This window comes from Arachis ipaensis, chromosome B9 (assembly GCF_059453495.1).
Source record: "Arachis ipaensis isolate K30076 ecotype BB chromosome B9, ASM5945349v1, whole genome shotgun sequence".
NCBI classification, from domain to species: Eukaryota; Viridiplantae; Streptophyta; class Magnoliopsida; order Fabales; family Fabaceae; genus Arachis; species Arachis ipaensis.
The window spans coordinates 134775377-134791542 of record NC_142444.1 but is presented as its reverse complement, the minus strand read 5'-3'; the positions used below and the strand labels follow the sequence as shown (position 1 = coordinate 134791542).

Genomic DNA, 16166 nt, shown 5'->3' with positions numbered 1-16166 from the left:
AGGTCATGAGCCAGCTTAATCCCTATGTACAAGCCCTATATCTCAGCCAAGGTGATCGAATAATTCCCCAAATTCATCATGAATTCTGCAATCGTTCTGCCCTGACGGTCCCTAATCAGACCACCACAACTCGCCATGCTTGCGGGAGTATAACTGAACCATCAACATTCAACTTAAACCAGTCCTCAGTTGGAGATTCCCACCCAATCATATCTTCTCTACTGGTACTCAGCGTTGAAACCCCAGCTTCAGAAATGGCGAGACAGTTCTCGTAGTTCTTGGCCAGGTAAATAGCTTGATTAAGTAATATATCTGGGTTAGAGAGGGAGTTTCGAAATATGAGTTCATTTCTATTTCTGTTATGAGGACTCCACAAATTCTCTTTCAGCCAGGCTTGGGTATCTGTCTGAAAGAAATTTTATTGTGAATTTCTATTTACCAAACTCTTCCAAGTTCTACTTATGAAAGGGCAATCCCGTATAACATGGAGCAAAGTCTCGGGGTTATTTGGACATCTGGGACAATCCGCTACTTCAGTAAGCCTTCTTCTAGCTCTATTTTCATTAGTTAGGAGAGTATTTTGAGATAGAAGCCAAGTGAAGGCTCTCGGACGTTGGAAAAAATTGAGTTTCCATATTTTATCAAAAGGAAACTCACTGCTTGGGTTGGATTGGTGTATTGCTATATATGTAGTTTTAATAGAAAAAATTCATGTAGAAGAGGGCAACCAACAAATCATATCCTCTCCTAAATCCCATTGGGGTGCTTTAATTGATCTTATCATATCAACAACTTTACTAGGTAGAATTTGGTTCAGAATGCTAAGCTTTCTAGTACCGTCTGAGTTCGCATAATCAACCACCTTGTCTTTAATGATGGAGTGGATATCTTCTAGTGCTAGATCACTTAGTTTAGGAATCCCTGCTATCCATTGATCTGTCTAGAAGGCCACTTCTTTACCATCGCTTATCCTCCAAATTAGGTGAGGTGTGAAGTCATTCCATATTTTAACGATACCTTGCCAGGTATTAGAGCTACTATTTTTCAACTTTACTTTAGGCACCAGTGCTTCCCCGCAACCATACTTACTGCGAAGAACTTTCAGTCAAAGAGATTCTTTGTTATTGATAAACATCCACGCTAGCTTCATAAGGAATAGATTGTTCTTCTCTTTCGCCTTCCTAAACCCTAGATCCCTTCACTCTTAGGTTTGCAAATATTGTCCCAACTGATGGGGTGAATCTTTCTCCTATTAACATCCGACCCCTAAATAAAATTGCGAAAAATTTTATCAGTTTTCTCACAAACAACTACTGGTGTAAGACCCATAATTTTCGAAAAATATTATTATGAGTTAATTTCAATTTATTTATTCATTAAAGACTTTATTTTCAGAAATTATTTTATTAAAAGTAATTAAATCAAGTTTTGACAATTAAATTAGAAATTTTACTTAATTTTATAATTATTGAATAATTTTCTATATTTAAGTTATACAGCTTAACAGTTGCAAAAGAATAAGAATTTTAGCCAATGAGTAATAGCTCAAATGGCATAGTCTCCCCATACTCAATTAAGAGGTTACGGGTTCGAGTCTCCTATCTTTGGTAAAAAAAAAAGAATAAGAATTTTATACAATTTAATTAAATAATACAGATTCTAGAATTTAATACTTTAATTTTTTTACGTTATATTTTAAATTAAGAGTATTAAATTGAAAGTCAATTAATAAATTTGATAATTAAATAATATTTTCTTAAAATAATTTTAAGGGGATAAATTAGATTTTAAATTAAATACTATATACCCTAATTTTATTAAAATTTACCAAACTCTAATTTACCCAAAATTTCGAATTTCACTTTTGTCCCAAATTAAACCCTAATTCCTAAATTAAAACCCACAAACCCTAACCTCCACCACCTCACCGCCACTCACCCACCGCCACAGCCACCACTCAATATACACAAACACACCCACACATAGTAGCAATTAAGAGAGAAAAGAAAGGAGAGGAAGAGATGACTGAGGGAGAAGTGAGTTGCACCGCAGGGGAGAAGAGAGAGATCGAGCCGTCGCACCTACCGCCATCCATCTCGCGTCGCTGCCGTTTCGTCGAGCTGCTTCATGGCGTCGTCCTGCCCCGGCCACCGCCATCGGGCCGCCGAACCAGTTGAGGAGAGATACCAGATCTGGTGGTGTGAGAGAGCGACGCACGCGAGGGAGAGGAGGCACCGCTGCTGCTGCTGCCTCGCCGTCGCTGACTGATGGAGGGGGAAAACGCGTGACTCAGGGATGCACCCAGGAGGGGCCACTGCTGCCACCGACGATGCGAGGAAGAGAAGAGCCGCCGCGCTCTGCCGCAACCAGCACCATCGTTTTCTGCGCCGCCACTGAGTCAAGACGTCGCTGCCTAAGTCTTCGCCGTCCTTGCTGCTAGAGCTGGTCGCTGGAAGAGAGGAGGTGACGGTGGTGGGAGTTGCCATTACTGTTCTATCTTTGCTCATTGAAGAACACTGAAAAAATATTGCTGCAGTTGCAGTTCCAAACCCCATCTAGTTCTAGTTTTGGTTCTGTTTCGAGCTGCGTTGCCGTCTGGGTAGTCACCAACAATAGCTGCCGCTGCTGAAGCTCACCGGAGCTGCTGCTACACCGTTCCTTCTTTTATTCTTAACTTCAGTGAGTTGTTCTCACCTTGAAACCCCTTAGGTCGCTATTCTGTTATCTTACGCTGAGGTTTTGCGGTGTTATTTGTTATAAGTTTGAATTTTGGTTATTATATGTTGTGAATAGAGTTGTTGTGGTTGCCGCAAAAGTGGTTAGGGACTGATGTTGTGGTTGCTGCTGATCACGGATCGAGAGAAAATGTTTTCTTTGATGCGTTTGGTTTATGGGTTTTGACTTTCCGTGGTAGGGGCGCTTTTCTTAAACTTGTTTTACTTTCCAGAGTTGTTTTAAATCGATATTAATGCGTAAAATACATTTTTGTGATTTTGTAAGTCTTATGGATTGAATTGAGTTGAGTTGTTTTGGATGAATGAGATTATTAGTTTGATTGATTGGTTGATCGATTGAGAAAGTTGAATATTCTGATTAGTTGACTGATGCTGTTAAAGTGGTTTTCCTTGAATTATTGGAAGAGATTTAATATTGACATTTAGTTTAATTTTGGAAACGATTTGATTTTAGAAAAGATTTAATATTGAAATTTGATTTGATATTGAACCCGATTTGATATCGGAATTTGATTTTAAAATAAATTTGAAAAGGACTTGATATTTGAAAACGATTTGTTTATTGAGAATGATTTGCTATTTTGGAAATGATTCAAAAAAGGTTTGAGGAATGGTTTGGTTTGAAACTGTTTGAGAAGACCGAGAATTCTTAATTATTGATTGATGCTGTTGATTGAAGTTGGTTTAAATTACGATTTATAGGATTGGTTGATTGAATTCTGGATTTTGTAATTTTCTTGGGTTGAGTGTTGTTGTTGTGATATTGGTTATTGGAAGTGATTTGAACGATTAACAGGCGTTTGGTTTGGTTTAGTTGGGACCCGAAAAGGGTGGCAGAATCCGATTTTTAGTGGAGATGCTGCCGAAATTTTATAAAATTGAAAGTTTCATTTGAAGTAATTACTTAAAAAGATTTGGTTTTAAACGTTATATGTTTTAAGATTGGTTTATTTATTAAAGAAAGAATCATGTTTTGAATTGAGGTTGTTGATGAACGGAATGGAAAGAAGGATGATGAGGATTGACTTTGAGATATGATTTTTGAATGAATTTGGAGATGAGATATGGATTGACGAATATTGATGATATTGAGAATGACTTAGATATTGATGAATGTTGAATGAATTATTCATATGGCTTATGAATTTGAATTATCTGAGACACGAGTTTTCCTGGTAGACGTAGTGGCTTGCCACCACTTGCTCCAGGTTGAGACTCGATACTCTGTTGACTCTACGACGTAAGGGTGATCGGGCACTTATAAATTCCCGGGAATGGTACCTCCATTGAGCGATTTGATATATATATATATATATATATATATGAGAAAAAGCTATGCATAGACTCATGGGGATGCGTGTCGGGGGACAATCCAATGGTTTAGCAAACCGGACTTGTCGGGTTGGCTGTATAACCGACAGATGAGCTCATTAGCCATAGGACAGGCATGCATCATATGCATTTGTATGCTTTGCTTGGGTTTGGATTTGTTTTGGTTTGCCTAATTGCTAAACTGTTATTAACTGCTATCTGATCTATTTGCTATAACTGTTATCTATACCTGTGTTTTCCTTATCTGTTTTGTCTGTGTTTGCTTCTGATGTGGTACTTTTGAGATTGAGTATTGATGATGAAATAATGATTGTGTTGATTGATTATGTGATGGCCTGAAGGCCGTGATTGGTTTCTGATTTGATTGGTTTCTGATTGAGATATTAGTAAAGTATGAAAAATTAAGCTAGTTCAGCATAGACTTAATGAACCTATGCTTGGAACAGGTTGATTATTCATACTGTCTAGGAAATTGATTAAGATTTTCTTATAAGAAAAGAAAGGTTTTGGATTTCTGAAAGATTAAATATTGTTTCTTTGAAAAGGTTTTGAATGATTAGCTATTGGTTTTTAAAAGATTCATAAGGCTATGATAATCACTAAGCTTGAAAACAGTTTTCTTATTAAATATCTTCTTATGACAATTTTGAAACTCCGTGGGGAGACCGTGTGGTTAGGTTCTCACCCCCTACAGCTTTACCTTTTCAAGAATCGGATGAAGAGCATTATGAAGAGTTATACTGCATTTTGGTTTATATGATATTGTATTAATTAGATAATTTTTCTTCCCTCGTCTTTGTTATTATAATTTTATAAGAGTGATAGGAGTTGTATGCTTTATATGTATATTACATTATAAGCTATTATGTAAGAAGTATTGTATATGAATCTATGCCTGTTTGTTTTTTTTAGGTAAAGTATTTATTTCCAGTTTTCAAAAAAAAATCAGCAATATGGTGTCGAGTCATAGGCTCATATTTTAATATTAAGTATATAAAGTAGTCGTAATAATTCTTACTATCAGGGTGTCGCAACCAGAAGCGTGACATTCTGGTAGTGAGAGTATTACAACTGGGATCTTCATGGTTTGCATCACATAGCTAGGGATAGATGCAAGAGCAGAGTGTGCCAAAGTGCACCTACCTGCTAGAGATAGGGACTTACTTTTTCATATGTTTAATCTTTTTTGCATTTTGTCTAAAATGAATTGGAAATGGTGTTGACCACAACGCTCATGAATGAGAGGAACACCTAGGTATTTTCCTAAATTAGATGTTAGGGAGATACCTAGGTTGTTACCCAAATCGGCTTTCATAGAGTGATGAATGTTGTTGGAGAATAAAACACAAGATTTTTCATAGTTGATGCTTTGGCTTGAACTGTTGCAGAAAATTTTCAGAGCCTTCTTGATAACTCTAATTTGGCTATTATCCGCTTTGGCAAAAAGGTTCAGGTCATCTGCAAACACACAAATGAGACAAATTAGGACCGTTTCTAGAAAGCTTAATAGGATTCTATTTTTTCTCATTCACTAGATTAGTGATAAGTTGAGATAATCTTTCAATGCAAAAAATAAATAAATAAGGGGATATAGGATCTCCCTAACAAATTCCTCTTGAAGGAGTGAAAGTTTTTGAATGAGAGCCATTCCAAAGGACATTGAAAGAGGAGGTAGTGATACAGACACCAATAAGATTGATAATGTTAATAGGAATATTTGCATCTGCTAAAGCTTCTAAGATGAAGTTCCAATTCAGCTTATCATAGGCTTTCTCAAGATCCACTTTTATCGCCATAAAGCCTTTTTTGCCTTTCTTGATTCTCATAGAGTGAACCACTTCCTAAGTGATGATGATATTGTCAGCACAAGCTCTTCTAGGGATAAAACTGGATTGAGTATTCGAGATGAGTTTTGTCATAAAAGGCTTCAATCTGGTAGCTAGCATTTTGGTTACTATTTTATAGCAGATGTTGCACAAACTTATGGGCCGAAAATGAGCAAAAGTCTTAGGAGTATTAATTTTGAAAATCAGAGAAATAAGAGTTTGGTTGACACATCTTATGCTAGAGGCTTAGTGAACACCTCTTTAACCCAGCTACAAACAGTAGGTCTAACCTTATTCCAAGAGTGCTGAAAAAATTTTAGGAATAGACCATCTGCTCCCAGAGCTTTTCAGCCACCCATATAAGAAACAACAACTTTAATTTCTTCATTAGTAGGTTCTGTAGCAATAAGCTATCTCTCTTCCTTAGATAAGGCTGGAAAGTTACCTGAGATAGGAAACGACGATAATGAATAATTATTAGTGCCAGCTGAAAATAGATTTTTAAAAAAATCCACTCCTAAAGCTTTAAAAACAATAACTATACTCTACTTGTGTTTGTCTTTGTCTGCTTTGTTTGTCATATTTACTACCTGCAATAACTGTACTCTACAAGTGAGGCTCTCTCTAGCCAATGTAGTAACATAGTTGAATAAAAAATTATACAATTGGTTTGCTTAATTTAGATAATTTAAATTAACAAAAATCCAATAAATAATAATTTAATTAATATTTTGTAATTTTAATTAAACGTAAAAAATATTTACAAAAATTATCACCATAAAGCCATCAAATATGTAACAACAAAAATAGGTAACAAATCAGTTTTATATCAAAAGATAAAAAATTAAGATTGATGAACAACAAAAATAATCATTCTAATTTCTTTTTTCATACCTACATTAAAATATTACATATAATATAATTAAAAATAATTTGTATTACTATTAGTATAATATCTTTTATACTAAATTAAATAATTGTTAGAATTTATTGCTATAATTAATTATTCAAAATTTGTTAAGTTGGATTAATAAAAAAATCACCAAAAACATGTTATGTTAGCATAAAATTAATGGTAAAAATAATCCAATTTTAAGTATATATAAAATTAATAGTTATTAAAGTTATCATAAAATAATATTAGATTTTATCTACATATAAAAATTATAAATAGAATCTAATTATTTGTAACTATCGCATTAAATTTTAATAATGACCACTTATTCTACAATAATTCAATTGATTCCATTATCTATGTATGATTTTTTGAAAAGATACATAAATAAACCTAATATAATACACAAAAACAGACAACCAAGCTAAAAATAACCTAATATAAGACTAAGGTTGCAAGAATCGGACCGGTCAATAAACTGGTGAGGTGATTGGTTTACTGGTTTAATGGTTTGATCGGAGTTTAACTTGAATTTAATCAGTTTAAACAAATATTAAATAAAATTATTAAAAATTTAATATATAATTTTAAATATTTAAATTTCAATAAATTTTAACTTAATAAAATTCAAAATTTAAAAATTTAATTTATAACCTAATAATCAAAACTAACAAACAAATCAATAATAACCACCGACCATTAAATTTGCAAATATAATCATAATTTAAATTTGGAACAAACATAATCATAATTTGGAACAAACAAATAGAATTACAAAAACATATAAAATCAAACAAACAGACTATGAAATCAAATTGCAGTAACAAATTAAAAACATAATTAACAAATTAAAAATAGAACAAAAACATAATTTAATACTTACAAAAACAGAATTACAAAAATTTGATTAATTCATTTAATTAACAAAATAAAAAAAGCTAAAAACAGAAGACAACAATAAACATAAATTAAATAACATAAATTAAATGCAGAAGACAGCAATAAAAAAATAACAATTAACCCAGAAAAACAAGCAACAATTAACATAATTAAATCTAAAAAAAACAGCAATTAACTCCCAAAAATGAAACTGAAGCAGGGTAGGAATGGATGCTTACAAACTCAGAAATTCAGTAACTCAGAATAAACAGAAATTAGCAACCTCAGAATCAGAAATCAGAAAACTAAATAAAAGTACAAAACAAGCAAAATTAAATTGAACACCGGTAGCAAACGAGGAATCCAAATGATGACGATGGAAGAGGATAAGTGAGCCGGGCACAGAGGAGATCGAAGACAGGCTTGACACGCGAGAGAGAGGGATCGACGATGAGGACGGAGACATGATTTCAAGGTGGCCGACGATGACGAGGACAGAGGCAGCGACGACAACAGCGAGAATACCTGGCGACGCGAGGTGAAGCGATCCATGAGAAGAGAATCGCGACGGCGGGGTTCGACGCTGGCTGAGAAGAAGAGTTCGTCGGTGACGGCAGCGCTGGTCGGTGGCTGCTATTGCTGCTGGCAATCCAGAAGAGAGAGCTGCTAGGGTTTCGTGTGGAGATGAGAGAGAGAGGGGCTGGGTGTGACTGGGTCGTGGGTGTGTGCGAAAGAAGAGGGGGTTTATATATTTTTATTTTATTTTTTTAAATTAAAAATCGAAAAAAAATCATCCAGTTCAAACAGTTCACCGGTTAACCATTGGTTTGACCGAATTTTTTTACTGATTTTTTGCCAGACGATTTTTCACTTCAACTGAACTGACTAGAGAATCGGTTCCAAATTAACCCAGTTGAACCGATCGGTCCTATTTGATTTTCAAAACAATGTATAAGACATTGTTTCATCAATTAATATTATTTGTTATTTTTCAAAATTAATCATAAATATAACACATCAAATTAGATAATCAATTTAAAAGAATTAATAGGATAATAAAATATTAGTGCAAATTTTTACTCTGACAATTAAGTGGTGACAATTTAGTTAACCTAAATTATAAAACAAATTAAATAATTTTAATTAAGATTAACATTAATAATTAAAAGATTAAATTTGTTTGGTTAAATATTTGAACAAATTAAATAATGATTAAAATTAGAAATAATGATGACATTTAGTTTAATATAAATTACAACAATTATATAATAATAAAATATTAAAATTAGATAAAATTAGACCAAATTCTTTATTTAATAATTAATATAATCACAAATTCATTATTTTATTCCCACTATTTCCATAATTGATAGCATTTTTATAGAAATAATAATAATTATTATTATTATATAAAAATAATATATTTCTTAAAATTAAAAAATAAGATCAAGTCGTATCTAATTATATATAATATATGACCAAGTGACATACAATATATAGAATCTTGTTATACATTTTTTTTTTGCTACCAAGTCCAACAAAATTGCTTCAAACCTAACAAAAATAAATTTGATTATTGAGAGTGTGTACATACTCCAATTATCCTAACGTTCGTATTCCGCATTCCTCCTCCTCCTCCTCCTCTTTATCGTCATTCTTTTATTACTGATGTTGTTGCGTTTTTTGTTCTTTTCCTCATTTTTCTAGTGATTTTACAGCATTATGTATTTTTTCTTCTTCTTTATTTAATTTTTCTTGTTTTTATTCTTGTTAATAGAGTAAAATAAAAAGAATAATGAAAAAGTAAAACAAAATGGAGAAGATGAACAAAAAAAGAAGAAAAATATGATGATGATGATGATAAAAAAGAAGAAGGAGGAAGAGGAGGAGTTTGAGTTATACAGACTTTTCTGGATTTAAATTTACATGCATGTGTTTTTGGGTTGATTGAGTCTTGTTTGTAACACCCTAATATTCAAATCCTTATACTCGAGTCATAAGTCAATGATATTACGGTGGTACGACTCTCAGGTGGATTTTTAATATATATAAAAGTAGGTAATTTCGAAAGGAGTATTAATCGAGAAGCCTGAAAAGAGTAGAAATAAAATCGCGAAGACGTATCACTCACGTTTCGACAACAAAAGATAAACCGTGAAGCCGAAAGCGATATACGGACAAGGCGTAGAGGAGATTAAGAGGTAGATAGCAGATAGATACATATAACATAAGTAAATAGCCACTAGTCGCGACCCGCGAAGTTTAGGCCGGCTAGGGTACAATATGAAAGTAGTTGACAACAGTATATCCTAATCTCTCCCGAAGGAAACATGAGAGCCTCTATAGGCAAATTCAAAAGAGTTCAATACATAATATAATCTTTTCAAAATAAAGGTGGAGAGGTTCTAAGCAAAACACAAAGTAGAGAAAATAAAGATCTTCGCCGTCTCTCAGACGACCCACAACTCACTTCTGAGTACCTGGACCTGTATCTGAAAAACAAGAGATATATACGGAATGAGAAACCCGGGCCCATGGGTTCCCAGTACGGTAAAAGTGCCAAATAAATACAATGCACTGCAATAAAAACTCACTAAGCATCCTAAACTCCTTCACCAATTATCCATCCTAGGTTCTCGCTAATCCATGAATAGGCAACTGTCAAGAGGGAGTGCTAAATCTAATTCATGTTTCACATGTTTTCCAACTCGCTGACTCTTCCATGAATCAGACTCAGAATCATAAGCAAAACCATCACCAGTTGTTTTACCTCAACAATTCTATATCAATACATCATACCTTCACCTGGAGCTAGTGAAACCACATCACTGCGTCTACCCAGGGAGTTCAAATTATCTCATTCAATGATCATCATCATCATGCAATCGCATCATCGATTCATCTCAACAAGAACAGCCCTCAACATCCACCGACACCAGTATGAGGGCCTCCCAGTTGTACAAACACAAGCAATACAGGCAAGTAATACACAAATAAGGTACAAGTAGAACAAGTAGTACATAATCAGGTAACATAGCATATGTGATGTAGAAATCCAAAACAAATAGGCAAACCCAAACAATTCAAACATATGCAAATGATGAATGCCTGCCCTATGGCTGATGATATCATCTGTCGGTTATATAGCCAACCCGACATGTCCTGGTAGCTAACCATTGGACAGAAACACCCCTTGCGGAGCAAGTAGGTTTGAGCTACAACCCTCTTGCTACTGCCCGCTCAACCCAGAGCCAGTGAAATAACCACTACTGCGGCTACTACCCAGGCGGGTGTTTAAAAGCTCAATCTGGAGCGAGTGGATTCACCACTACTGCCGCTACTACCCAGGCATCACAATCTATGACCTGGAGCAAGTGGGACAAACCACAACCCTTGCTACTGCCCAAGATCTCAAAACATATATTCGTTCAGTTTAAAAGCAATCATCATTGTTATCAAATCTCAAACATTAACCTGGAGCAAGCGGGATGAACCACCACCCTTACTACTACCCAGGTATCACAAATACACATTTATTCAAAACTCCATAATTATACTCATTTATCATAAACATCCTTTCCCGTCTCATACCCGGAGCAAGTGGACAACGCCATTGCCTACTACCCGGGGTCACACATCACATTTCAACATTTTCCATTATTATCCATTTAACACATTCATTCATTAATCATATATGCTTTTATACTCAGCCATAACCAATAATGGTTTTGCCATAACCCGGCAATAACTCAGCCATCCGGCTCATGGTTCAATCAAGAACCAGCCATTTATCAATAAATATAGCCCTTCGGCTCATGGCATACACGGTACTTCCACCGTCATCCTCCATATCTCATATAATCATCTTTGATCATCATTGATCATAACTTTTCCCCTTGTTTCTCTCGCAAGTTACTACATCTCCTAGCTCCTTTCTCATTGCTAGGCATATCATAATGATTTAATACATAAGGGGTGAGATCGGAGGCTTAGAAGCATGAGATTTGACTTTTAAAACTCAAAAATCAACTTTGGCATGAAAACAGGGCCACGCGTGCGCGCACTCCACGCGCACCCGTGGATGACCACAAAACTCATCGACGCGCAAGCGTCATACGCGTGGATTGAAAAATAGCCAAAAGGCGCGTATGCGTCAGCCACACGTACGCGTGGGTGCACTTGCGCCCCAAGCACAAAACTGGCACAACTCTGGCACAACTCTCGGGAAAATGGCTGGGCTTTTGGTGCAGCGCATCGACGCGCCCGCGCTCACCACGCATACGCATGGATGGTGCCTTCTTGAAGAACGACGCGTACGCGCCAAGTGCGCCTACGCGTGGAGGGTCATTCTGCTAAAACTTTTCTAAGTTAAAAGCTGCAAAATTCACAGATTCAACTCCCAATCTCCCGACGGACATAACTTTCTCATTTTAAATCGTTTTTCGCCCGTTCTTTGAACGGCATGGACATCCCGGATCCAATTTCACTTCTAAACAAGTTTGGCACAAAACGGAAATCCACAGTCCAAGGTATGTCCCATCAAAGCATGCCCTAAAACCATGTTTTCACTCAAAATCACAAAGTGCCATTTTCAAAACAAGCAATTTTCAACTCTTTTCAAAATCAACCAAAACATGCCAATTTCTTCCCTTTTTGAAATCAATCAAAATATACCAAAATCAACATCAAGCCTCCTCAACTCATACATTAACACCTTACCACAATTTACAAAACCGCCATATAACCATTTTTACCCATTTCAAACAAATGGCTAAATTACAAACACATTAACATGTCATACATCCTTCCTCATCCCAATTTCCAACAATACTATTTCCAATCAACTATCATTATACATAATCAATATTATACTCACTATCACGTGGTTTCACCCACAAATCAACCTTAATCATTCCTCAAGCATATATCACAACATACATATCTCTCATGCATCATCATGCCATCAAGGCATCAATAATCATAATCACATATATGACCACATAATATATCTCAACCAAAACCAAACATACCTCATCTACATAATTTCACCCAAAATTACCAAATTTCACACTTCAACTCCTCAAACCTTATTATTCAATAACCAACCCAATCATTCATATATTCATTATCTGAAATTCATCCAATCACTTGTTGTAACACCCTACCATACAGAGTCTTATGCTTAAGTCATAATTCAGAGACGGCAAGGTATTACGACCTCTAAAATAAAAATTTAGTACGTATAGTAGTATGAACAATTGATTATAACTAGGAGCCTTTGTAGAAAAAGGGGTAAACAAAAACCGTAACTCGAACGCGCAACACTCCGATCGATAACGTAACGAGCAAATGATAAGCTAACGCAAGTTCATATATATACAAAGAGTGTCAAAAACGGGAATATCAAGACTCAACATCCGGCTGCGAAGATAACCGGTCCGAGCATAGCAATATATACATATAATAAAATAAGGAAAACCCCAAAGGAAACCTAAAGGGACACAAATACAGAAATCTATTCTCCAAAATCCCCTCTAGAAGGAGTAATCACAGTTTGTATTATTTAATGGAGATAAAAGTATCTAGACAAGATATATAAATTAAGACGGAGTCCCGAGAACAAAGGATCTTCGCTAATCCAGAAGTCTCCAACATGCCTTAACGAGAAGTCTCGCGTCCTGCATCTGAAAACCATAAAATCCGCATGGGTGAGAACTAGAGGTCCCCAGCACGGTAACAGCTTCCACATATATAATACATAATAATAGAGGAAAGCCGAAGGCAATCCTAGAACTTCCTCCAGATAATATCAAAGCTTATAAACAAACTAAACCGTAAGTGGCAACTGACTAAAGATCCTTCAGTCTAACTAATACTTCCCTTTCCAATTCCTTCAGACCTCCCAACCACCAGCAGGAGTATAATATAGCAAACACAGTTATATCAGATAAGAGATTTACAAATAGGAACGAATAAGGCATTTAGACAATTAGCAAGTAATATTCAGTCAAATAGGCAATCTCAAACAATTCATGTAGTATGCTTATGATGCATGCCTATCCCTAGTGGCTGATGATATCATCTGTCGGTTATAGAGCCAACCTGACAAGTCCTGGTAGCTAACCATTGGACTGTCCCTCTGTCGCGCATCCCCAACTCGAGTTATACTCATCATAAACTTGATCATAATCATGATCTATATCCATCACCCTCACTGGTGAATATTTACGGGGGTGAGCTCATCCGGGCCTTTCACAGTGCCCGGCCACACTTACGACATAGGGTCAAAAGAGCTTCGAGTCTCAACCTGGAGCACGTGGTGGCTAGCCACTGCTTCCTCCCAGGGAAACCCTCATCTCCGATGGTGGAAGTGCAAATATTCACAATTCATTCAACAACATATATGCATTTATACTTAGCCATAATCATGGCTCCGCCGTAACACGGCAATAATCTAGCCATCCGGCTCACGGTTAAATCCATAACCAGCCAATTCATTAACAATTACGGCCCTTCGGCCCATGGCACAACAAGCACTTCCACCGCCATCCTCCGCATCTCACATAATCATCTTTGATCCTCAATGATCATTCATTTTTCCCTTGCTTCACTCGCAAGTTACCACATTCACTAGCCCTTTTTCTCATACTAGGCATATCATAATGATTCAAGACATAAGTGGTGAGATCGGAGGCTTAGAAGTATGAAATTTGGCTTTTAAAACTCAAAAATCAACTTTGGGATGAAAACAGGGCCACGCATACGCGCACTCCACGCGCACGCGTGGATGGCCACAAAACTCATCGACGCGCAAGCGCCATACGCGCGGGCGCGCGGGTTGAAAAATAGCCAAACAACGCGCAAGCGTCAGCCACGCGTACGCGTGGGTGCTCTTGCGCCCCAGGCACAAAACTGGCACAACTCTGGCATAACTCTCTGGAAAAAGGCTGGGCATCTGGTGCAACGCATCGACGCGCTCGCGCACACCACGCGCACGCGTAGATGGTGCTTTCTCGAAGAATGGCGCGTACGTGCCAAGTGCGCCTACGTGCGGGGGTCATTCTGCTAAAAATTTTCTAAGTTAAAAGCTGCAGAATTCACAGATTCAACCCCCAATCTTCCGACGGACATAACTTTCTCATTTTAAATCGTTTTTCACCCGTTCTTCGAGCGGCATGGACATCCCGGATCTAATTTCATTTCTAAATAGATTTGGCACAAATCGAAGATCCGTAGTCCAAGTTATGTCCCGTCAAAGTATGCCCAAAAACCTTGTTTTCATACAAAACCATAAAGTGCCATTTTCAAAACAAGCCACTTTCAACTCTTTTCAAAATCAATCAAAACATGCCAATTTCATCCCTTTTCTTTGAAATCAATCAAAATGTATCAAAATCAACATCAAGCCATCCTCAACTCACACATTGATATTTTACCAAAATTTCCACAATCACCATCCAACCCTTTTAACACTTCTCAATCAAATGGCTAAAGGACAAACACAATATCATGCCATACATCCTCCCTTACCCCAATTTCCAATAATACCATTTCCAATCAACCATCATTATACATAATCAACATCATACTCACCATCAACATGGTATCACCCATCAATTCAACCTCAATCATCCATCAAGCATATATCACAACATGCATTTCTCATATATCACACAATCAAGGCATCAATATTCATAATCACATATATGATCACATCATATATCTCAACCATTCAACAACATCAACAATTCAATGCCTATCTTAGGGCCTCTAGCCTAAGTATTTCCTACCACATTACATATTAGATACGGAAAACCGAAACCATACCTTAGCCGATTTCCCACGCTCAACCGGAGCACTTCCAAACCACTTGTCCACAAGCTCCAAGGTATCAACACCTCCAAGAACAGATTTTATCACACAAAATGCTTTTCCAAGCTTTCTAAAATCACCAATCAAGCTCCAATATTCACATATACACAACCTAAGCCACAATCATCATACCCATACACAACATCTCAATACCCAAACATCATAGAACAACAAATTACACTAGGGTTGAGAATCTTACCACACCCAAGGTCTAAGGAGACAAGATTAACCTTCTTCAAGAGAGTTGGGTCCTATAACATCAAAGAACCCAAAATCTCAACATTTCACCCATGAATCTTGAAAACAAGGGCTGGAATTTCGAAGAGAAAAACGTGGCTTACCTCAAGATTTATTGTATGGGTTTTGTAGAGCTCTCCGCAGTGAACGCGTGGCCGCAAATGGTGCAGCAATCGGAGCTCTAGATCAAAAGTTATGGTGGTTTGAAGATCAAGTGAGAGAAAGAACTTGAGAGAGTGTTCTTCCCTCCATGGCCTCCATTTCAGCGTGTTTAGTGTCTCAAATGAGGAGAGAGAGTGCTGAAATGAGGATTTTAGGGTTTAGTTATGTTGGGCCAAGGGCCCACTTTGGGTCCGGTTGGACCGGTTTGGCCCGTTCGGTCCAATCTTG

At 36.5% G+C, this 16166-nt stretch overlaps 1 long non-coding RNA gene across 1 annotated transcript; it reads right to left on the bottom strand.

The window, feature by feature from the left end:
- Positions 1-5427: 5427 nt before the first annotated feature.
- LOC148546432 (uncharacterized) lies at positions 5428-6756 on the bottom strand. Its single transcript, XR_015899209.1, has 2 exons — positions 6184-6756; positions 5428-5525 (listed from the first exon to the last, which is right to left on the bottom strand). It is a non-coding gene; the product is annotated as an uncharacterized LOC148546432 (long non-coding RNA).
- Positions 6757-16166: the final 9410 nt, after the last annotated feature.